At 45.1% G+C, this 24,354-nt stretch overlaps 1 long non-coding RNA gene across 2 annotated transcripts; it reads left to right on the forward strand.

Annotated features, from left to right (window-relative positions):
• The first annotated feature begins 13,001 nt into the window (after window positions 1-13,001).
• LOC140704569 (uncharacterized) lies at window positions 13,002-23,983 on the forward strand. 2 transcript variants are annotated; one of them, XR_013541010.1, is made up of 3 exons: window positions 13,002-21,410; window positions 21,699-21,961; window positions 23,844-23,983. It is a non-coding gene; the product is annotated as an uncharacterized LOC140704569 (long non-coding RNA). The 2 variants fall into 2 exon arrangements; XR_012083827.2 differs by lacking the exon at window positions 13,002-21,410 and having other exon boundaries at window positions 21,422-21,961.
• The last annotated feature ends 371 nt before the right edge of the window (window positions 23,984-24,354 follow it).

A 24,354-nucleotide genomic window follows, 5' to 3' on the forward strand; every position in this document is an offset into this window, starting at 1 on the left:
TCAGGCATGTTATATTTCTGAATCTAAGTCTCCCCCACCGACCTGCTTGGGCACAGCCATTTATAAACTTCCAAGAATGCACTGCTCTAAAATTTAAGGGACTTGGATCTTGCTTACTTGTGCTCTGTGTAGTTTAGCTCTAAAAGATCAGTCATGGCTGGAGAGAAGCACTAGAGAGACTCTCCAGCGAGTGACTGTCTTTCTGTGCAGCCCGCAAGAACGTATTGTATCTTTTTCTCTGCCTTCCACTTTGGCCTGGCCTTCCCTTCCCTCGGCTGAAACCTTGAACTTCCCCATCCCTGATGCTCCCACAAGGGATGCAGTGCACAGTTCCAGGAGGTGTCTTTTGACACCAGCAGGTGAGGCTGTCAGCAGAAGTGGGGGTTGTCGATGTTGACTTTTTCGGCATAACTAGATAACTGACTAGTGAAAAGTCAAATTCGTTAACACCTTTGGGCAAGCAGTTCCCCCCCGGAACTGCCGAGGGCACTGCAAGTTGCCAGCTCCCTACTGGGGATGATGAAGGGATCTTTCAACCAGAATGCCAGAAAGAGAGCCAGCATCGGCTGTCATACGAAACCAAGAAGCCGCCGTTCCCACCCTGGCTGCTCTTCCTGGCCATCTTGGGGCAGCAGCGGCTGAATTATTTAACACCCTCCTCACCTACAGTAGAGCTAGAGATGCCCTTCATCCGGGCAAGGCTCCTGCTTTTTTTTAATTTTCTTATGTCAGGTATGCAGGAGTTGCCAGGAATCAATCTTTGCACCTGTGCCAAAAGAGAGGAGGGTGGGTGGGAATTGGTCGGGTGAGGGAGCCGGATGTCACTTTCTGGAGTGAAAGAGAAGCTATTTTAAGATGCTGGCAGGCCGTACCAGTGTGATCCGTATTATGTCCCCATAGGTCCTTCCAGTCATATATTTTTAATGCTTTCGGTCTGCTTCATAAACAGAATTCTGCAAAGGTCTGGATCACACCTTCTACTTGTCACCTGCCTGTGTCTTCCTGCTACTTTCCACTTTCTGATGAGTTAAAAATAGACCAGCTGCTGATGGTTGTGCTGGCTCAGACATTCTGGTAGTCCAGAAGAATAACTTCGTCAAGTTCGGGTCTGGCTCTACCATCCTCCCGTTTACTGAGATGTAACAGATCAGAATCCCTGGGTTATAGTGCAATGATGTGAGGATAAAGCTTTCTGAGTTAAGCAACAGCAGAATGGTCACATCCCTGCTGGAAATGGGTACCTAGTCAACTTTGTTTCGGGTTTTTCTTTTGTATAGCCTGGAGGTAGCCACAAAAAGGGCCGGGGTCTTAGTAAACGGAGAGAGGGTTGCATTTAGTTGCTGACCAAGTAGTGGCTCTCCCTTTTTACTGAAACTGGGGAGTTTGGATTGAGGAGTACCTCCCATGGATTTCTGCCAGTCCTGTACTCTCTTCTGGCACTTTGACCTCGAAAGGTCGTTGGGCTCCCAGCCAAGCAGTACTGGAGAAACTTTTGCACAGGACAGAAAGGTCCCCGGGAACAAGGAACATGAGATTTCTCGGGAGCAGAAGTGCTGGCTGTGCTATGACAGTGATGGATAGATTCAGTTATGGGGTCTCCTGACCCTGCTGCTGTTCCTAGCAGTAAATTAGATAACGGTGCTTCCAAACGTGATAGGAACACTTTTGCTCACTGCTGTCCCAGTTCCCTCATTAGTTTTGCTTTGTGACGAGAGGATCACACCCCAGCCAGAAGAGTGGGACACATTCCTGCCTGTGCTGCTGTGAGGGTTTGGGTGGTGAATAAAATGCTAGCATAGAGGGAATGAGAGCGCAGGGTAGCACCTCCTTGGTGGGTTGGTGCTAGCAGCAGAATGACCCAGAAGCTCAGTGTCACTTGGGTGGAAAGAGAGGATTTTGCCCGGCCCAGCAGCTGCTGGGTTATCAGCTTGGTCTCTGTGTGTGTCAGTCGCCCTTGTGAGCTAATCAGGACTGTCCCAGAAGGGCTGGGGTCTCCAATTAAGAGACTTTAGCCAAGGGCGGGCCACTTGTAGCCTTCCTGATGTTGAACCACAACTCCCATCGACCTCTGCTGGCCCAGAATGGAGAAGGTGTGCTCTTCATTTTGCTACTACCAGTCCAATGCAGGCAAGACTAAGGGAGAGAGTTCAAGAGCTTGACCACTATAAAGCAGCTTCATGCATATGATAATCTGTAAATTAGGTACTGGCGGGGCGGGGGGGAGGAGAAAGAGAGTCCCAAGGAAAGATGGTCTATAATACAGTGGTGCCTCGCATAGCGAGGTTAATCCGTTCCGGATTAACCTTCGCTATAGCGAAACATCACTAAACGGAATTTTAAAAGCCATAGAAATGCATTGAACTTCGTTCAATGCGTTCCTATGGCTTTAAAACTCACCGTTAAGCGATGTTCCTCCATAGCGCCGCCATTTTCGCGCCCTCGGTAAGCGAGGGCAGGGCGCGAAAATGCGGCGCGGACCTTCCGGCGGCCATTTTGGAACCGCCGATCAGCTGTTCTCCCCCGCTTCGTTATGCGATATTCGCTAAGCGAATCGCTTAGCGAATATCGCAAAGCGAAAAAACGCCATAGGGGCCATCGCTGAGCGAATGCTCCAGCGATGGCCCAGAGCCCCTCGTTAAGCGATTTCATCGCTCAGCGAGGCGCTCGTTAAGCGAGGCACCACTGTATGTTGGTTTGCTGGCTTATAAGCAGAGCTCTCAACCTTATTAAGTATAAATGATCTTTACAACCACTGGCTCTGCTTGCAGGGTGATTAAGGGAGATCTAGTCTGGAAATTAGCTTTTCTAAACTCTGCCATCATTATACGTGGAATCATCACACAACCTCTTTTGTTGTTGTTGTTGTTTTTCTGGGTGCTCTGTGTTTCAGACCATTGCAAGTGAAAAAGAATGTTCTGTGTGTTCCCTGTTAAAGTTTCCCGCAGAACATGATGAGTATCTTTTACAGCTGTCATCTTGGCTTCACATTTCTTGCAAAGTTTTGATTTGGCCCCCTCCGGTTATGCTTGTGGGGGCACCGCAGGCTGTTTTGAGTCAGAGCATGCTGGCACACTTGACTAGTTTGAAACAGGCTGGCTTCTGCTGAGAAACTTGGTCCAGTTATTTGTGAGCTATTAAATGCTTGCTCCTCCTATTAATTTCAAGAGCCCTGTTTTCTTGCTGGTACTAAACATTCTTCATCACTGGGGAGTGCGGCGGTCAGAATCCACTGGAAACTCCAATTCTGGGTTGGGGGTAATAGTTTATATTAATAGTTCATGTGTGTTTTAATAAAAAAGAGAGGAAGTAGGAAAAGCACACTTTTTATCATGAAATGAACAATAAATAAATACAAGCATTAAGAAAATAGCCACTATGGTGTAGTAGACAGAGTAACAGATTAGGACTCAGGAGATCTGGATTTGAATCCCTGCTCTGCCATGGAAACTCACTGGGAATGTGTATGACAGCCACCTCTTCAATATCTCACATACCTTGAAAGCCCTACTAGAGTTGCAATAAGTCAGTTCCGCCTTGACACCACATAACAGGAAATATTAAGAGTTTTGTGTTTATTTTTCATCTCTTTAGTTTTTGCAGGACATTTTAGTAGGATAGATGTGCCCGTATATTCTTTGTAACAGAGGACAGAAAAAAAGTCCCTTGAGTACTATATTTGGATTTTTAACAGAATGCATAGAATGTATGAACCGTGGCTAATGACTAGAAGCAAGTGGCGGCCGAGCTATATTTTGTGCTTTTGATAGGGCAGTTCAGCATGTTAAGTAAGAAACAAATAAGCAACTGTGGGTAATGCCGCATCTCGCTAAGATACAGTTTAGACCAGTGATGGCTAACCTTTTTGAGCCCAAGTGCCCAAACCGGGGAGAAAAAAACACATCAGCTGGCGGTGGCGGCAGCAGCAGCGGAAGTGGCGGCAGAAGAAGGGAATCCTGGGCATGGAGGTGCCTCCAGACCCCACTCTGGATCCACCTCCAGTCATGCCCAACCCTCGCCAGGGCCAGCTGCTCCAGATCCTGGCCCGCCACCTGTTGGGATGATACCACCGTGGCTGCAGCTGCCTCCTCAAGTTTGGCTGCCGGGAGTAGTGATCTGGCAACTTATGGCTCTCGTCCCCGCAGAGAGAGCTCTGCGTGCCGGCTGTGGCACGCGTGCCATAAGTTCACCATCGCTGGTTTAGACGATATTGCTGTGTGAGAAGGCTTGGATGGGCCATTTGTTGCAGTAAAATGGGAATAATGCTGCAGTATCCCAGCCCTTGAGAATCCCAATTGGAAGGAGTCACCCCAGTGCAATTACCACAGTGATCTCTGGGAGTGCTATTGTCTATGGGGATGTAGGACAGCCGACATACATACCTCCCAGCGTTCTCGTATCTTTTAACAGGAGTGTGCCAGACGGGGCCTATAACAACATCATGGCAATGTCACTGAGATCTGACTCAGGTTTCGGAAGATACTCTTTCCCGTAGGAAGTCCTAGCCAAATGAAATACCTGTGTACTTCCTTGGCCTCCAGACTATTCATGTTCCAGGGCCTCCCTTCCCTCCTCCAAATGCTGGTGATGTTCTCAGTCAGCCATAGGATTTCAGCAGAGAGCTCTGACTCATAACTTGGGATAGTGGAAGTGCAGGGCAAGCAAAGAGGTTGTGTCTCACAGCAGGGCAGCCCATTAAAAAGGGCAGCCCCCCTTGCATGACAGCAGGAGGGAGAAAGAAAGAAAGCTGGCCACCTTGTGTTGGCATTCAGAAACGGGGTTTTGTTTCCTATGGCATCTTCTCCCTGTCTGGGCAAAAGCTGAATTGGCCCTGTGGTCCTTCTCCTTGCCAGAGTTTTCAAACCATGAGATGTCTTGATGCCTCTGTGGAGACTTCCCAGGACAAAGATGTTGCAGCACCTTAAAGACTGCTATATTTTAATGTGAGCTTTCCTGGAACACGTCCACTTTTTCAGACCTCAGACTGAGAGGACAGTGACTACATAGCAAAGCATTCATACAGGGATCTAAGATAAAGGGATAGTGGTGATTGGTAGATACAAATTGGGTGAGTCACTGTGGCATTTACACCTAGTACAGTAATGACTTAAGAAACTTGTTTGGTATTCAGTTCTTTTCTTTTACAGCCATTAGTGTCTAAAGGAACCCCAGGCTATAAAAACAACAGCAGAAACAACATTCCCGGTGAAACAGGCTATGAAACTTCCCCCCATTCCTTCTCTCTCCCCATCTCTCTCACCAACCAGCCTTCCTGAATGTCTGCGACAATCTGGCCGTGGGCCTTCCAGGGGGAAGTGAGCGTTTTGAAAAGCGTGTTGCCAGCTGGTTGTATCCAGAGCTTTCCAAGGGGATGTTCCAGGAATCAAGGACAGGCGGCCAGAAGAAGGTCTTTGAAGTTGGGGAGGAATTTTGCACCTCATCTTTGTGAATGTAGTTTCTTGGCTGCCGGAGAAAGAAGGTGGAAGAGGCCAAAAAAGCCAAGACACATTGGATTCCCCCCCCCTCAAAAGTTAATTCTGTGGAGAAATGTTGTCTTCTTACAGGGCAAGAAGATTATCCTCCACAGTGCCATCACACCTTCATTGTTTTTTATCCTTGTCTGACCATATGACTTTACCTCAGTGGTGATCTCCCCACCCCCCCAGATGATAAAGTGCCAGAAGATACTGGCTTACTGACACTGTTTGTAGCAGGTCATCGAGAAAGGGCTTCATGTCATTTGAAGAAGCTCACTTCCCACCTTTGATTCTTTGGTTTCCTTTAATGCACTTGTAAAGCACCTCATCGGCAATAGGACCCCAGCATCTAAACTTTGTGGGAAGGTAGCTGTGCCACTCGGCTCCTTGAGGGGCGATGAGGAGGTGTCACTTGGAGCCTTGACTGAAAGAAGCATTTTAAAATACAAGTGGTGCCTCGCATAGCGAGGTTAATTCGTTCCAGATTAACCCTCGCTATGGGAAACATCGCTCAACGGAACAAAAAACCCCATTAAAACGCATTAAACTTGGTTTAATGCGTTCCAGTGGGCCCTAAACTTACCGTTGAGCGAAGCTTCTCCATAGGGGCGGCCATTTTCGCGCCCTTGGTAAGCGAGGGTGCGGCGGGAAAAGTTGCGGTGGCCATTTTGGAACCGCCGATCAGCTGTTCTCCCCCGCTTCGTTGTGCGAAAATCGCTAAGCGAATCGCTTAGCGATCGTCGCACAGCGAAAAACGCCATAGGGGCCATCGCTGAGCGAACGCGCCAGCGATGGCCCGGATCCCCTCGCTATGCGAATTCATTGCTCAACGGAGCCATCGCTAAGCGAGGCACCACTGTAGAAGAAAATGTATTTACGTTGTTGGCCTGAACCTGAGGTCAAGGGGAGGTGGGGTGCTTTGAAACCCCAGAGGAAGCCCCTCAACATCAAAGTTTGATATAGATCAGTTTTCTTTGTGTGCATAATTTTAAGTTTTAGAATAATGGGAAGGTTGTAATGTGGTGCTTTTGCATGGCTTTTTATTTTATTTTTTAATTTTTTTGTAGTATGCCTAGAAAGTCCGTTGTGATCCGCTTATAATAGAAATAGAAAAAACGAAACAGTTTTAGCAGAACATGGAAATATTGTTTTCACGGGCTGCAATAACTGTAGCTAACATGGCTAAATTGGCCATGCTGCCTCTTGGATAACAAACATTTCTGGACCTTAAACAAACTACCCTGATTTCAGGACACTCTCCGTGATAAGAATATAATAGCACTGGCTTCTACTGTTGTTATGAAGATGGCCGAGATCATTGTAAATGCAATGTTTTGCACATTTAGAAAAGGTGCCAACTAAACCCAATATTAATCTTGTGTCATCATCATACACTTTGGCCACACTCCTACTGATATTTGCATAACTGGCCAAAGCTAATTGTGTGGCTAATTGACAAGGTGCCAGAGCACATATTAGCTGTACCGTCAGGGGTGTGCAGCTCCAAAATGCCTGGGAAAGCTCTGTGGCCTCCTGCAGGGGCAGAATGATCCAGTCCCGAATAACAGGCCATCTCTCGGAAGGAGCAAGCCAGGTGGCTAGAAAAATCAGATGGTCTTCAAGATACATGGCAGGAAACAGTTTCGGGCTGCAACGACCCTTTCAGGAAAAACGAAACTCACTTTGCAGTGACTTTGGTTGTTTCACATGATGCAAACGCTGGTGCAGTTTTTAAAAGTGTACATTGGCACTTTTAAACTGCACCAGGCTTCCATCCTGGCTGGCCAGTACTGTACTGTGGGGTTTCCCAGCTACTGGTAGCGCTGGGTTGCAGTTTGACATGCAGCAAACATGAAGCTGTTGGACCTGCCCCTTGAGCAAAAACAACAACAACAACAACAACAAAAAACAGCCTTGCTGTCCGGCCAGGGCTGGGAAGGCTTCTCAGCCACCTTGGCACGGGCTGGCTGGTGATGTGTTTGCCAAGGAGGACACAGCCGAGCAGCTCCTTTTCCCCTGCATGGTGAGTGGGCAAGGCTGCCCTGACCTTGGGGCTGTCAATAGTGATGGGGAAGCCTCCCAGTATTGGTCAACCTGCAGGCCAGGGTCTGCTTCACATCCTGCTTTAACGCATTAACTTATTGCAGGCTACCTCAACTGTCCTGGAGAGTAAGCAAGAGATGATCATGCGGAGTGAGTGGCCCATAAGAGTCACTCTGGGAAATGAGCCTAGAGGACCAAGGCATGGGTTTGGGTTTAGGTCCAAGGCAATCCTTGGAAGTCCTCAGTGCTTGTTGGAACCTTTTCAGACCTATTTGTGTGGGACCTCTGCCCCACAACCTATAGGCGAGCAGGACGGAGGAGCAAATGGGAAGTTAGCACCATCTTCATCCAGTTTTGTATGTCTCAGTGGCAGCCCTGGGAGGTCAGGACCTCGGGAAGCAGGTGCAGGCACCGCTGTCCCAGAACGAGATGCTAGGCTTCCCTTCCAAATGTTGCTTCTCCCAGCATGCTTCGTTGTGGTATTCTTTCTGCTTTCGTCCTCTTGTGCTTCATGACTTCTCACACTGCCACTGTAAAAAGAAAAAAAAAGCTGTTGGTTTTAATTGGATGGAGCTGTGGCGGCTGGGGTAGGAGTACACTTTGATAAAGAATGAAAGGCGTCAGTGAAACCTAATGTATTTGTAAAACTCTTCTCCAAAGGCAGACCTCCAAGCTTATTCTCAGCCACTCACTAACTGGAAGGCAGCAAGGTTTTTTTCACTGCATTTGCTCATATAGGGCATAGATTTTTATTACACTTCCCTCCTGTTCCCCCTTAGGAATAAATCCAGCCAGCCTAAATAGTTCCACGGTCAAGACAGAAGAAACATTTTGTATTGCCAAGTAATTCAGAAGAAAAGGAGGCCTAGATAGTAATCCAGACATAATTTAAATGATTAGGTTCCATAAAATGGTGAACCAAAGTCAGCCAATCCAAGCATTAACCTTTTTAGAAGTTTGGATCTATCTGATTCCTCTCAAGAACCTATTGTGCACACATTCTGTGGCTGGAATTGTGCAAACCAAGATGAATTGTGGTGGCAAAGTCCTATGTATTACCTCCACCTTCAACTTCACACATCCTACAGGTTAGTAGCACCCTTACCTTGTTGACAGCTGTAGCCCCATGGTATGGTCTGTCACCATATGATACAGCAACTCTGCTGAAACTGAAAAGGTCCTGCTTGGGCCAACTGTAAGGCCATCAGTTCCATGAAGGTAAGGTGGAAATAAGATTGAAGTCTACTTAAGTTCTGTCAGAAAGACAGAAATGTCTCCAATTAGCTCTGGCTGCAAAGATCCATGGATTTTAACACTGCTACAGTACTATTAAAAAAACAACCAGTAGCATTTGAAATGTGGATTTATTACAGAGTGGTCCTCACCCGACCAGATAGGTGGGATATTAAATAAATAAATAAATAAATAAATAAATAAATAAATAAATAAATAAATAAATAAATAAATAAATAAATAAATAAATAAATAAATAAATAAATAAATAAAATGTTCAGAATTTCCTGGGAGGGTAGCCCACCAAGATACACTAAAACATGAGACTAGAGGCCAAGTCATGAAATACTTTTAATCACAAGTAGATGTAATATTTCATCCATGTACAGCTTATCATTCAAGATAAAATAAGGGAGAAAAGAACTGTAGGAAAGAGGAGATAGATGATGATGGTGATGGTTATCATGATGATTATATTGCTATGCTTTAAAACTGCTGCCACATCCAGTTAGTCTAGCCACAATGACACCCGGTTTCTTGGGAGGAACAAGAAGGAAAGCTATCAATTTATTTATTTATTTATTTATTTATTTATTTATTTATTTATTTATTTATTTATTTATTTATTTATTTATTTATTTATTTATTTATTTATTTATTTATTTATTTATTTATTTTATTAGATTTATACCATGCCCATCTAGACCAAAGGTCTACTCTGGGTAGCATGTCATTGGTTAATATTTTATTTTTAAATTTTAAATTTTTCTATTTCATACAAAACCCCAAAACAACCAGAAAAAGGAAAAACAAAACAACCATAAAAGAAAAAAACATCTTAATAAACTAATATCTAAATAGACAGTGCTCCCCCTCCGCCACAGGGACCTTTTGGGAGTAACAACCGATACCATTTACCTTTGTGCAGCCCTCTCTCCCTGCCAAAGTTGTATTGACTCTTGCAATGTGCTTTGCCCCTTTCCCCTTTATTAGTACAAAATGGAGAAATTCTTCCATATATCTATGAACTCATTTCTTTCTCTTACCCCCCTCTTAAGTTTTAAATTACATGTACAGTAAGCTAATCATAGCTTTATCCCATATTTCCCTATCTACCAATCACTTAAGTGGAAATTATAAGCTGCTTTCCAATTCCTAGCTATAATTAATCTTGCCACAGTTAACGAACTGGAAATTAATTCTTTATCCAATTGCCTGCCTTCCTTTTCAAATAGTGATAAAAGTGCTATTTTACGACATACAGCTAAGTTTAGTTTCCTTTTTTATTTCCTTAAAAAACAATTGCTAAGATTTCAATATATCCTCATATTCCCAACACATATGAAAATAAGGACCTACTTTCTGGCCCCTTCACCAGGACATCTTACGATCTATCTGATTTAATTTCACTGGCAATAAGTACCAAATTGTAATTTTTTATGTTGTTATGTGCTGTCAAGCTGGAGATGACTTGTAGCAAACCTCATAGGGCTTTCAAGGTATGTGAGATATTTAAGGTGGGGTTTCACCGGTTCCACTCCCCCAGGGAGCCTCCATGGCTGAGCAGGGAATCGAACCCAGGCCTCCCGAGTCCTAGTCTGTACCTCAGTGGATATCATCTTTTATCCTTATTGATTTCAATATTTTAATATTCCACCTATTTTTTCCAAGCACTAGTACTTATTTCTGCTCCCATATCTCATTCCCATAATGATTTAAGTGAGTCCTCCTGATCTGCCATTAACATATTATTAATTTTACTTAACTATACCTTTCAGTACATTGTTTTTATCTTCACTTTCCTTTTGTAAAATAATTCCTTCATATTTAATACATTCCCTACATTTACTATTTCTTTTTACTCAGTTCTTTGTCTGCTGCTCTAATTGAATAATATTATACTAAACTGTTTTATCCATACCTATTACTTCTTTTATTTGCTCTTTATTCTTAATCTTTTTTCAACTAATCCATTATTCCAATAATATATCTCTTTATTAATAATTTCTCAATCAATCCTTCTATGTTTCCTGGGAATTTCTCCAACTCTGTCACCTGATGTAATGGGGAGACTGGTAGGATATTTTTCTATGTCTATTCCAAATTGAAAGCATATTTTTAAAGAAGGAATTTTCTCTATATTTTTATTATCTTGTATAAAGGGAATATTTACAGGCTTCAAATGCAATTCTTATGTTTCCATATTCAACCAGATTAGTTTGTTGGACTGAAATATGATATCCGACATAGGTCTTAATTGATTGGCTGTATACTATAGCTTTAAATTGGGAAGTCCTAACTCTCCAACTTTTTGAGATTTATACCATCTCCTCGCATTAATCCTTGATTTCTTATCTCAGTTACAAAATATATTAATCATATTTTGCCCATCCTTTAACTCTTCTTCGCTAGTCTTTATCAATGGCATCATAAATAGAAAATGTATCTTGTCTTGGGTGCTAGAATAACTTTTTCTGCCCTTGGGTTTCCATGCATCCTGGCTTGCAGATGGGATGATGGTGTTATGTTGCTTCAGGCAACTCAATGTCCTGGGGCGGATCCCACATTCAGTATACCTGCCAGGCATGTCCTCCTCCATGATTCTCAGGAGATCAGCCAGGGTTTCCTCTTGCCAGGCCTACCACCCCCACAGAAACACAAGAGTCTCTACACAGAATGCCAGTCTCTGGCAAAAGCTGGCATGGTTCTATGACAGGCAAAGAGCTACAGGCTCTTACCTTAGGTGGCTTGTGGCTTAGACCAGTAGTAAAACAAGTGCTGTCTGTTATAAGTGGTCAAGATAGCCAGGTAAGAATCTACTTAGAGGATGAGTTTCATCCTTGGACTTTACAACAACAACATCAAGAGCAATAAATGAATGAATGAATGAATGAATGAATGAATGAATGAATGAATGAATGAATGAATGAGTACATAAATAAATCTGGTTATGATTAGCAGACAACTATTTTTCAAGATTGTTCGCTATAAGAACATAGAAGGAAGGAAGTGGATTAGATCTAGAAGCAGTGATATTGCTCAGGGATTTTTGGCGGGAGATTCTCAGCTGGGACGCACTATCCCAATACTTTAAATGATGCTGCTTATTATATATTAAAATACGGTAGGACTGTAGTACCTGCAGGGGATTGGTTTGAAGCCCCTCCCTTGTGGATGTCAATAAATGTATTGAATGCTATACATTACATGGTCTCTGGTTCTCTATAGTGGCCATTTCTTGCCGCTTTGGGTCCCTTATTGGGAGAGATGTGGCATATAAATAAAGTTAATAAAAACAAATAAGCAAATTAAACTAATAAACTAATAAAATTTCTGATAAGTACATCTCGGATATATGTATAAACAGGTATTTCTGGGTTTGTTTGTTTGTTTTCTTCATTTAGTATTTTCAAGCAGCAGATAAGTGAATCATGGATACCGATCCCACGGATAGGGGGTCCTGCTGTATACAATTCCCCACAGTAAGCTTCTCCTTGATTGTCTCAGTTTTGACTGCATGGGAGTCTGGCACAGGATCTTACTGCTCTCACTAAAGTCTGACGCTTGGACTGCAGGTGGTGAGGTACATTGTAAAAGTGGGCTGTCCATGTCCTTAGTTTAGAGTTAATCTTGAATCCAGCAGAAGGCTTTGTGGAAAAATTTGTCAGAGAATTCATCAGCTATAGGAAAACAGAGAGCTTTATTGTAGAAGAGATCATCCCAAAGCCACAATCACACCTGTACAGCCCTCAGCAGGAAAAGCTAATGAGTGCATCTTGAAGCTCTTAACTGAATGACAAAATCACTCTGTGTGTGTGTGTGTGTGTGTGTGTGTGTGTGTGTGTGTGTGTGTGTGTGCCACTTTCACAATTTAGGGAGATTGTGGTAGTTACCAAAAGTGCACTTTGTGCTTCAGAATCACTTCCTTTACTGGAACACCATGAACTGAAAACGAGCAGGCTCACCACCAGCAGAAAGCCGAGTTGCCTGAACTGACTCCAGGCCTCTTTTCTCTCACTTTGCACTGTGTGTGTGTGTGTGTGTGTGTGTGTGTGTGTGTGTGTGTGTGTGTGTGTGTGTGTGTGTGTGTGTGTGTGTGTGTGTGTGTGTGTGTGTGTGTGTGTGTGTGTGTGTGTGTGTGTGCGCGCACGCTTTCACTCAGTCCAGAAAGTAATGCTGGACAAATCCCACTGAGTAGAAACCTTAAGCTTTCCCTTCTGTTAGTCCAGGAACATTTTCCCTTGATGGTTTTTAAAAAGCAAAGCAAAACATTGATACATAAGTCCCAGACCACACCACACCCCAGAAATTCAGTATGATGTTTCAGGGAGGCAATCTGAGAAATTTGAATTTAATCTGAGCCATAACATTTACCCCTCCAAAAAGGCAGGCACCACATACAAATGTTCTGTGCAAATAAATCAGAGAATTCCAAGACAACAGACATAGCTGAGTGCCTGTAATTAGAGCTGAAGGCATGTTAGTGTTGGAGAGATGTGAGTAAGGCAGTCTACAGTGTTTGACAAATCAGACTTCAAAGGAATCCCCTGGAGATGAGAGAAGCTCATACTGTGAAATGCAAGTACAACCAGACCTTAGCAATTTTCTTTTTCTAATCATTGGCTACCTATAATGTCTGTTTCTATCCCTAATGTTAGAGATGGATAACAAAGTCTTACAGCCCAATGCTCCCCTTCTCCATGTCAGAAATCCAAGCTAGGACATCTCAATCAGATATCTATGTAGTTACCACACGACAACACTTTGGTCACTGAGCTACCCTTCTCACCACCCTCTATCTTATTTCCTGTGGCTGTAGAATGATAGAGTTGGAGGAGAAAGCAGACTGTCTAGGGCAGCTCTGCATGCCAATCTGTGGTGGCCTGTGCTGTGCTGGATCTTCTTCTGTGATGACCCTGGGGTGGAAGTGGACAAAGCACTGGAGCATCAGCAAAAGGCAACTGGCTCATCAAACCCAAAACGGCAGCTACATCTTATGCCTCTGACACCTCCTTGAGGAATTTACAGAGTGCTAGTCTGTGGCCATAGATCAGAAGAGGAGCGAGTTCTCACCTCTGATCCCAGACAGCCAATGGTGGAGAGAAGCACTGAGTGACAGGACTGGTTTTCTGTGTCTGCTCCCCACCAACCCTGACTGCAGTGCAAAGGTTTCCACTTAAATTTTAATTGCTTTTGCAGATTTGAAAGGGAAGGAAATGTAGGTTAGGACAAGAAGATCTCTCTTTCTCTCTCTCTTTTTCTCTCTCTCTGACACTGCACTGGGGCGAGCCTATTTAAAGGAATAAAAGCCAAACTGTGTCAGGATGTGAGCAGAGGGGAGAGGAAATCAGAAGCCAAAATTATTATCTAGCAGAGGGAATGGTTGCCTCCAGAGGGAGAAGAATCAATCCACAGCAGCCCCTGGGGATGTAGCACCATGCTTCAGCTTACTCATAGAACATGTTTGGTGGTTTTCCTCCTCTTCCAAACAGAAGCAGAAAGACATGAAGGCTGGCGATGGCAAAGTGAGCCTCAGGTTAGGCCCTCAGCACTCTTGAAAGTTGGGCGGCTGGGTAGAGGTTCAAGGGTACAAGTCAGAGAACACACAGCGGGTGTCTGGGCGAGGTTGAGTTCCCCAAGACCTTCCTCCACAACAAGAAGATAAAACCCAACCCTTTGCTTCAGGAGAACTTCCAAGTCAGGGCTCATGAATGGTGGAGGGAATAGCAATGGGGGTAAGGGGGCCCCAAAGAGGATAAATGGCCATTCATTTTTATGAGGAAATGCTTAATCAATGCTTGGGGGGGTGGGGGAGAATATTTTGTGGTGTTAAAAGGAAGCCTAGCTCTGCTGACTGGGGAATTCTAGGCTCTGTAGGCTTTCCTAATCATCATCACCTTAGAGCTGGAAGGGACGCTATGGATCACTGAGTTCAACCCCTGTCAAGGAGGCACAGCAGAGAAGTGTTAAAGAGGGGCTGTAGCTCAGTGGCATGTGCAGGAGGTCTCAGCTTCAATTGTCAGGACCTCCAAACATGGTTGTAAGAATTTCGGCTCAACAACCTGAAGAGCCGCTGCCAGTCAGCCTCCACGGGACATGGGCGAGTGTCTGAAAGCCACTTCCGCTGTACTGATAAGGACAAGGCTGTTAGAGGAAAGGATGCTTGCTGGGCATTGCTTGGCAGAGACAGTGACCATTGGGCAGGCTAGTGGGGGGTGCCCCCTGTGGCCTGGCAGAAGGTGTCAACCCATCTGGCAGTCAAGCACCCCTTGTCCACTTCTGGGTCTACAGCATGGCTGCTGAGAGGACGGCCCTAGAGAGCCGCCACACAAGAAGCTAAAAAGTTATACACCATTAAAGCCCCTTCTGTCCTCATTACATTTCCTGCCAGGATGTCACCCAATTTCCCTGCAAATTACGTTGATTTGCTGAAACCGTGGTTTTCCACCCTTTGCTTGTCTGCACAATTAAATTAAAGTTTTGTTGACAGCCACAGTGCACGGACATGACAAGAGGCAGCGATGTGAAAAGTTTCCGCTTGGTGACTCACCGACTGATTGTGTTCTGTGTTTAATGGGCCTCCAACAGCACTGAATGGGATCCCCAGCCAGGCAGCGTCCAGGTGCTGGCCAGGATAGGGTGCCAGGAAGGAATGGGCTACTTGGCAGAAATGCTGTGAAGCAAACATGACACTCTGGGCTCCTCACGTCAAAGCAGAGAGAAAAGGGGCTAATCCACACATTGAATGAAGTGCTTTTTCTCAGGGAATAATTTGGATCTTTAGGGAAAAAATACATATTGTGGAATAAGATTTCTAGGCTCCAGCTATGAGACTACTCGCACCCAATGTAGCAGAACTCAATGATGATGAGTCCTTCCTTCCTCCTTATTAACCCTTTATAACCCCCATCCCGAAAGTACATTTCCTTTGCTGCCATCACTATAGCTTTGAAGGAATCTACTGGTTAAGTTGCCCTAAAATCCTATTTTCTCCACTTAAGACTGCTCAAGTCCATGATGGGCCCTTGCAGTTCTGTTCTCTTTCTCTCAATACAACCCGAGCAGAGTTCCATAAATGGCTGTCCAGGCTCTGCCTGAAGACCTCCAGTTATAAGTGGTTTTCTTGACAAATTGTTCTTGCTTTAAGAACAATTTTCTCCTAACACTCAATAGAAAGTTTAATTTACCGTCTTGCAACTTAAGTCCATTGCATCTAGCCCTCCAGTGCAGCAGAGAAGAAATCATCGGCAACCCCTATGTGGCAGCTCTTCAGGTGTTTGAGGAATGCTATCATCGCCACCCTTTCCACATATGCCTCTGGTGTTTTTTATCCAGGATAAACACAATTCCTCTTAGAGCTTCCTGATAGGACCTTTCCCCCCATCCCCCCGAACATCCTATGATTTCCCCCCCCCCCAGGTGTGCGTACCTGCCAAGTGCTGCATCCAGAACTTCACACAGCACTCCCAGTGAGGTCTACTTGCTAGAAAGACATGGCTGCTAGGAAAAGGATGGATGTGGCAGACACTGCAGGACATATAGTAGGTTCTTATAACTGGAACTCCTAGCAGCCCTAGCCACTACCTATGTTGGAAGGGGATCTTGGCGGTTGCAGACTAACAACGTGAAATACAGCCCTGGAAAGCCTAGACCTACATAGTGCTTGTTCCAGTTTGTTTTGGACATCAACAGCCCTAGCCCAGCAGCTCCTAATTCTTTCTGTAGCAGGTTTGTAGAAGGGAATGCCCATTTTGATATCTGAGTGAAAAAAGAAGCTCCGCCGTCAACCTTAAGAGCAGAACTTTATGGGCACTTCCCTTGGATTCCATGGAGGATGTGAGAGATGTTTTATGTCCTGCCATCCTTATAGCAGCCCTCAAGGTTCTGACAGCAGTGGACAAATCTTGAAAATGGGCCTAGTCGTGTCCTGCTTATTGAAAACTTAGTTTAGCTTTTCGGGTTGGTTGCAATAATAGTGAAACTTTGCTTCTAATTCGCCAATTAATATTCCTTAGAAAAACTGACACCATCAGATTAACAGCTGGTTCTTGGAATCTTGGCTTTTTATCTTGGTTGTATTGATGTGACATCAATGGGAGATGGGGGCTTTGAAATCTGTTTGTGATGTTGGAACCACAGGGGAAAGCTAATCAAGTAGGAGGAGAGAATGCAGTAAGCAAGGAATCCAAGCGGAGTAAATCTGGTGGAAAACATGGGTGTACTAACGATGGAAATGTTTCAGCTCATTTGCATCAATGCAAAGTGAATGATCATTGATCATAATAACTGCTGTTGTGAGCAACATTTTCCTTTTATGGCACACACCTGATAAATATCTATGGGTTTCCCTTGTTCCTCTGCACAGCTTGTGGCACCAATGTAGGCATGGGCTTTATGCCACATTTGCCATTTCTAGGCTCCCAGGATAGCCACTGGTCCCATCACCTTCTGGCAAATAGAAGGGGAAGATATAGAGGCAGTGACAGATTTTACTTTCTTGGGCTTCATGATCACTGCAGATGGTGACAGCAGCCACGAAATTAAAAGACATCTGCTTCTTGGGAGGAAAGCGATGACAAACCTATCCATTCTGAAGCTAATCAACCCTGGAAGGAGAGATCCTGAAATTGAGGCTCTATTGCTTTGGCCATCTCATGAGAAGACTCCCTGGAAAAGACCCTGATGTTGGGAAAGAGTGAAAGCAAGAGGAGAAGGGGATGACAGAAGATGAGATGGTTGTACAGGGTCACCAAAGCTACCAACATGAATTTGATCAAACTCTGGGAGGCAGTGGAAGACAGGAGGGCCTGGCATGCTCTGGTCCATGGGGTCACGAAGAGTCGGACACGACTTAATGATTAAACAACAACAAAGGCTCCCAAGCATAGAAAATAGGTCAAGTTTGCCAATATTTTCAGTCACTGCTGCTTTCTTCTCTGCAGCCCCTGAAAGGTTATAAGCTATTCTTGGATATCACCTGGGATGATGAGCTGTATGTCTTTAACTAAATGCAGGGGTCTACGTATCTGAATCCAACACTGAACTGATTTAGAAATGGAGGAAAGGGGAATTTGTGGGTCTATGAACAGGAGATGCTTTTTCCTGAGACAGAATGGCAAATTCTTCTAAAAGTTCAAGGTGGGACTCACAATTTGTCAGAGCACCATCAATGTTATTTCTGATCTTTTAAAACTTTGTTTTTAAAAAACCAATAACTGGCAGCATTAAAACTCTTTCCCCCCACCTTACCTTTTATTTTGTTGTGGCCATCAGCTTTTTTATCTGTCACAAAAGGAGAGAGCGGAGATACACTTTCCAGTGTCCCTTCCTCTATCATTCTCAGTGACACAGAACCATTACCCTCCATGTTGTGTTGGCGGGAATGAACATCTGACATGGGGGAGGAGAGATTGCTATCTTTATCTAGGCTCCTGGGGGGAACTCTGTGAAGGGGAATTATCCATTTCAGCCACCTCCAACCAAACCCAGCTGCAGTAGATGAAGGCAGAACAGGATGATGATAACAACAGTGGACTTCGAATGGCAAAGTGGGAAGGGACCCTACGGATCATCGAGTCCAACCTCTGTCAGGCAGCCACAGTGGGAGAATTTAACTCCCAGCTTCTGGCTCAGCAGCCAACACCTAAGACAGTGGGCTATCCAGCAGTTATATGATTGATTGATTGATTGATTGATTGATTGATTGATTGATTGATTGATTGATTGATTGGTTGGTTGGTTGGTTGGTTGGTTGGTTGGTTGGCTGGTTGGTTGGTTGGTTGGTTGGTTGGTTGGTTGGTTGGATATTGTCATGTCCTTCTCTCCTTTTTAATGGATAAGGGGTTCATGTTTCTATTCTTTTTAATGGATATATTTAATGTTAAGAATAATTAAAACTGCTAATTGTAACCTGATGCCACCATAGTGTGCTGCTTGGAAGATACTACAGTATTTTAAAAGGTTGGAGAACCCTGCCTTTTTTTCTTCTTCTGGAGCACCAGAGAGGGTCTCAAGTGAAACTGGATCTGTCACTCAAAGTCCAGAAAGGTAAACTGTCTTAACAGGTTATGAGCAGAGGGTAGGCACTGCATTAAAAACAAACAAACAAACAAAAAAACAAAAAAACAAAAAAACCAGGTTCAGTCCCTGGCATCTCCCATTAAAAGGATCGGCTAACAGATGATGGAGAAGAGCATAGTAGAGGCTACAGACCATCTTCTAAATAGATCGTGCCAGGTTAGATGGTCAAATCACCTGTCCTAGGCTGTTCAAAGACACGGTGTGCCTCCCTTGCACCACTTACTGCTGCTGCAGAAGCTGACTGGAGAGGCAGCTGGACCTTCCTTCAGCTCCTGGGCTCAGAAAGTAATGCACAGCTTCTTTGTCTGATCCCAACAAAGGGGAAAGGCCAAAGAACGGCCACACCACCCAGTTGCCTTCCTCTGCCTTAAGATGGCTTTTAGTTTTGTCAAGATGCTGCTGGGCATCTTGAACAAGAGCCTAATCCATGCCTCCCCACTCGGGGCTTGGGCATCCTAAGTGCATAGCACCAAAAAAAGAGAGAGAGAGGAGGACGGACTTGGTTGGTGCCTTCCTAGGTGTCCCTGGCCTCGGCTTTCGGCATTTATTCGCTGCAAGTCTCACTGGGTCAGCACACCTCGTGCGCTTTAGCTTCCTGCTTGCTGTTGGCAAAGCAACCGGCATCCTTTCTCAAGAGGCTACAGCAGTTCACGTGCCCTGTGCTTTCAGACTCTCTCGTCTGCAGAGTTCATCAAACATGAAGAGCAGGACTTGAAAGTTACAGTACTAGTTACTTATAACTGATTCAATTAAAAAGAAAATATTTATAATTACATTACATGAAGGTTGTAACTTAATAAAGGACAATGCCACTAGTTCTTCTTTTTTTTTTAGCCATCTGTTTTTAGTTCTTGTTTTTTAACTACTAAAAGGGGTTTGGCTTCCCTAACAATAGAAGAGGAATATCCCGAATTAGCAGAGAATGAAGCTGTTCCACCTGCCTCCTCCTTCTGCTGTTTGGTGTTGAGTTAAGAAAACAGTGAAGTGGACAGGAGAAGAGTAAGTTCTGTAGTGACTTGTGGCAACTCGGATTCTTTCTTTTGAAAGCAAATTAAATTTCCTGTTAAGTTACCTTAGCAGAACAAGCAAATTCATTGCTTTTTGAAATTGTAACTAAGGTGGAAAGTAACTCTACTATGGGATGGAATTGTAAGACCAACTAATTACTTTTAAATGGTAAGGCCCTGCAGCTTCCAGAGGGAGAGGGAGGAGAAGGCAGAGGCCAGGCCCCACAGAGCAGGGAGGAGCAGAGCTAAGGCATTCTGTCGACAGAAGGAAGCCTGGGATTCGATAAGTGCTCCTGTTCACCTTCTTCTCCCTCCCAGAGTTACTGTCGTTATTGCCATGGAGCATTGCCTTCCCAACCCCGGAATAAAACGCGAGACACTGATATGGGTTAAAATACGGACCACACTTTATTAATATACATTCATATTCCAAATTTTTTATTCAGAATGAGGGGCCTGCCGTAGTGCGGAAACAGTTAAATGACGTGAGTATCTAAATACTCCTAGATCAATGAAAGGGCGAGTCCCCGGCCCCAGGCTCCAGGGACCTTAAGGATCGCAGGAACCTGGCTGGCCGCTAACAAACACCCCCAGACCTTGATCCCCCTTTATTTGAGGGTAGTTAGTCTGGAAATGGCCCAGCGCATCTTCCCGCCACAGGCACTGTAATCGCACGATCCGCAGTGCCAGGCAGTAGGATGTGCTGTTGGCTTACTTGAAATTACAGCGGGACCCACCGTAAATGCCTGTTTTTTCCGCATTACCTGCCAGTGTGACCGAAGCTAATTCCACCAACTTCCCACAACCCTTTTCTAGTGTGGGATAGGCAAAAATTCCCCCATCCGCCCGAAAAGAAGAGGGCGTCCCAGAGGGGGAAAGCCCTTTAAATACCCCTGGCTTTCCCCTCCCACCTAGGGATCACACGAGACCCATCTCACTGTTCGAGGTCCAAGGACCCTCCAGCGGCTGGATCAAATGACGAGGGAAAGACTGTCGTGGAGGAGGATGTAAGGAAGTTACAACCCGCAGATCTCTCTTTTGACTCCTCCACAGCACTGTGTGCTAGGGCTGGATCGCAGATGCCACTGCTTGCTTCGTTCATATTTTTTTCAGCCCTCCTGTCGGTCTTTCCCCTCCTCACACAGAGTTCCCTGGCATGGTTTCAGAGCTGTTCTGTTCTTCCCAGCGCAGGAAGGCGATGCTATAAAGCTTTCTCCAGGCCTTTTCCACTTCTGTGTCTGTTGCCAGATCCCATATAATGGGGTAATCTTAGCCGTGAGCAAAGGAAGACATTTCTGCACAGGATTCGGCTTTATTTCCATGACTTTACAGTCATGCACATTCGGTTGTGCATTTCCATGATGCATTGTGGGAGACAGGAAAAATCCTTTCTGATGCTCATTGGTGCAGTTACTGTCTGATTTCAGATGCCTTAATTAGTGCTTTTAATGGGCTTTCGTAGCTTGGAACTATAAAACTGGACAAGCCCTTCTCTCAAATGGCGAAGCACAGGATAAACTCTCATTTAATCCCCATACATGTGCGAATGTCAATGGAAGGAAAACCCAAACGGGTAAGGTCATGGCTGAGTGACTTGAAACTTCATTTTTCAACCACAGGCAGCCTGTGTAACTTATTGTAACAAGTTAGAATTGTTCGCATTTTCAAGGAAGTAGTCTTGCTATGCTGTTACAAAACAAAATGAGTATTTTGGTTTCTTTAAAATAACAGATTTATTTCAATCTGAGCATTTGTGGATTATAATCTCTGTCCGAAAAAGTGGACTGTAGGCCATGAAATCACACACTGAAAGAAATGAGTTAATCTCGAAGAACTCACTATATTTTTCTTTTTCTTTTAGTTTTTATCCTTGTTAAAACATACACCCAGAAGAACCCAATAGAGGGACACACGGGTGGATTTGGTGATGTGTTAAAAATAAGAGACTGAAACACAACAGCAGAAGGGAGCCTCCTTGTACAGAAGCAGTTCAGCTCTTAAAACCATCCTTTAGAAGAAACAACAGGGGAGATTATCTCCTTGATGTCCTGCTGCTTGCAAGCTTCCTGGAAGGATCCAGCTGGTTCCTGTTGCAAAGCTAAATGTTGGAGTATAATGACTTTGGTTGGTCCAATCCAGCAAGGCAGATCTGATGTTCTTATGCCATTTGTATGGTGGGCGAGTGGATGAATTCATGGAAAAACTGGGAGGACAGTTGGCCAGCCACCACTGAATTATCATCATGCACATGTTTTCTAGCTTGTTTGTGGCACAAGAGGATGCACTGGGCAGAAACTGAAGTGCAGTCTCTCTCTCTCTCACACACAAAATTATCCTTCTCCCCACACTCTCTCCCCTTCTCCTCCCCCCCCCCCCCCCGCAGTGCAGGAAATCTGATTTTCAGGACAAGCTAGGCCAGCGATGGAGAAACTTTTTGACCCTGAGTGCCCAAACTGCAACACAAAACCAACTTATTTATTTCAAAGTGACAATACTGCAATTAAAACCTGAATGCTGAGGTTTTAATTTAGGGGGGGAAAAACTGTTCCTGCACTGCAAGGGTTAAATGACTGTTTGCCCCCGCCCCCCATGGGATGTATTAACAAATAAATACTGGTGGGGCAAATCTGCCTCCCAGTGGGAGGGGGTTCCAAAGGCTGGGAGAGTCTTTGAAACACAGCTGCATCTTTGATAGTGTAGGGATGGATGTTAAAATACTCGTATGTGTTTCAAAAACTTAGGTTGTTTTCTTAACGGGCTCCTTATAATATTTTTTTCATGGCAAGGACGAGAAAAATAAAGTCCAAAAATAGGCCCCAAAAAAGGGGTCAAAGGCTTCATTGTGTGACTGTGCCCATTCTTATTCATTTATTACTTTCATTTTCCCCCTAGCTCAGGGCTTAGGAAAGTTCCTTTTGGTTCCAAATGCTGGGAGATAACTTTTTGGAGCACCAGCCTAGAATCCTGTCAGAAGGCCAACATGGGGAGATTTAACAATCAGAGGGGTTGGGGACAGGGGATACATTTATAGGCCACTAATTAATTTTTTAAAAAAAATCATGTGAAATGCAAGCTTTTGTGGATGAATCACATGATCAGAGGGACTGTTGACATCATCTTCAGGACTCAGCCAATCCCGAGGGTGCTGCCGCTGCTGCCTTGGGAACCCAACCCCTTTTCTCCTGGGTCTTTGTGACCTCACAGGGGCGCCACCTCTCTGCTGGCAGATAAAAGGGGCTTGCTGGGCAGGGCAGGAGACCAGAAGGGAGGCCAGTGGCCAGAGAGCAGTCTGGCGGAGGAAGCAGCAGTGGCTGGAGGGGACCCAGCCCTTCTGCCCAAGGCAAGTTTTCTCCCAAAAGCAGATGAACTTGCTAAGTGGGCTTGCGAGTTAACAGCTCAAGGCTGGCGGAGATCCGTGGCTTGAAGCTGGCTGATGTCGGCGATGGACCGGAGTCGCGGGTCGGTGGACATTGGCAGACAGAAGCTGGTGGAATCTGCCTGCGGAAGCCGGCTGAGGTCGCATGGGGGAGGCCAGGAAATATTGACGGATGAAGCCAGGGGATGTTAGCCTCCTGAAACCAGCTGGTGGAAGCTTGGTGGATATCGGTGGATGGAAGCCTGGGCATGTGTGTGAATGGCTGGTGGAGTGAAGGTGTGTGTGTGTGTGTGTGTGTCGGGGTGGTAGCAGGTGTGTGTGTGCGTGTGTGTGTATGAAGGTGTGTGTGTGAAGATGTGTGTGAATAGGCTGGCTGGCATTCCATGGGGATGTCACCGGGGCGTGTGTGTGACCCAAGCATTTAGGAGCTGGCGGAGGCTGGCTTCAGAAGCGGAGTGGAAGAGATGAATGAGTGGATATTCCTGGTGGAAGGCAATGGATGCTGGCAGGTGAAACTTCGGGATGAAGTTGGCAGAACATTGGTCGGTGGATACGCCTGGGTTGAAGCCAGTTGACGGCCGTGGACGAGCTCGCCCCTTAGTTGTTTTTTTCTCTCTCTTTCTCTTGCAGGGCCCAAAACATCCTCTTCCCCAGGGTGATGTGAGGGACCAGAAGGCAGGCATCCTGCTGGAGCTGAACTAGGCCGTTGTCTCTGCTGAGGATACCCATTTAGCCTCTTTTCCAAAACCAGTAAAAGTATTTTTCCGGAATGGTTTTGTTGTCTTGTTTGTCAGGGGCTGTCACAGGATTATCTTCCCCATCCCCTCATTATATCTGGGGCCCAATGCCTGGGGTGGGTCTTTGTGAAGTCATGGTGTGGGGCCTTGTGATGTCACAGGAATTGGGAACACAGTATTTCTTCATGCACGTATGAGGGAGTGAGCTAGGCATTTTGGGTTCCCTGTCTGAGCTCCTAAGCAAGTATATTATGTGTCGTGTTGGACAGACAGGAAGCCAGTGAGCCCTGGTGCCATTCAGAGTGGGTTGGAGTTGGGAACCCAAACACGATGGCCACCCTGTAACAATAAACGAGACTCGCTCCTTCCCTTCCATCACGGCTCCTCACATTTGTTTGCCTGGC

This window comes from Pogona vitticeps, chromosome 2, assembly GCF_051106095.1.
Source record: "Pogona vitticeps strain Pit_001003342236 chromosome 2, PviZW2.1, whole genome shotgun sequence".
Taxonomy (NCBI): domain Eukaryota; kingdom Metazoa; phylum Chordata; class Lepidosauria; order Squamata; family Agamidae; genus Pogona; species Pogona vitticeps.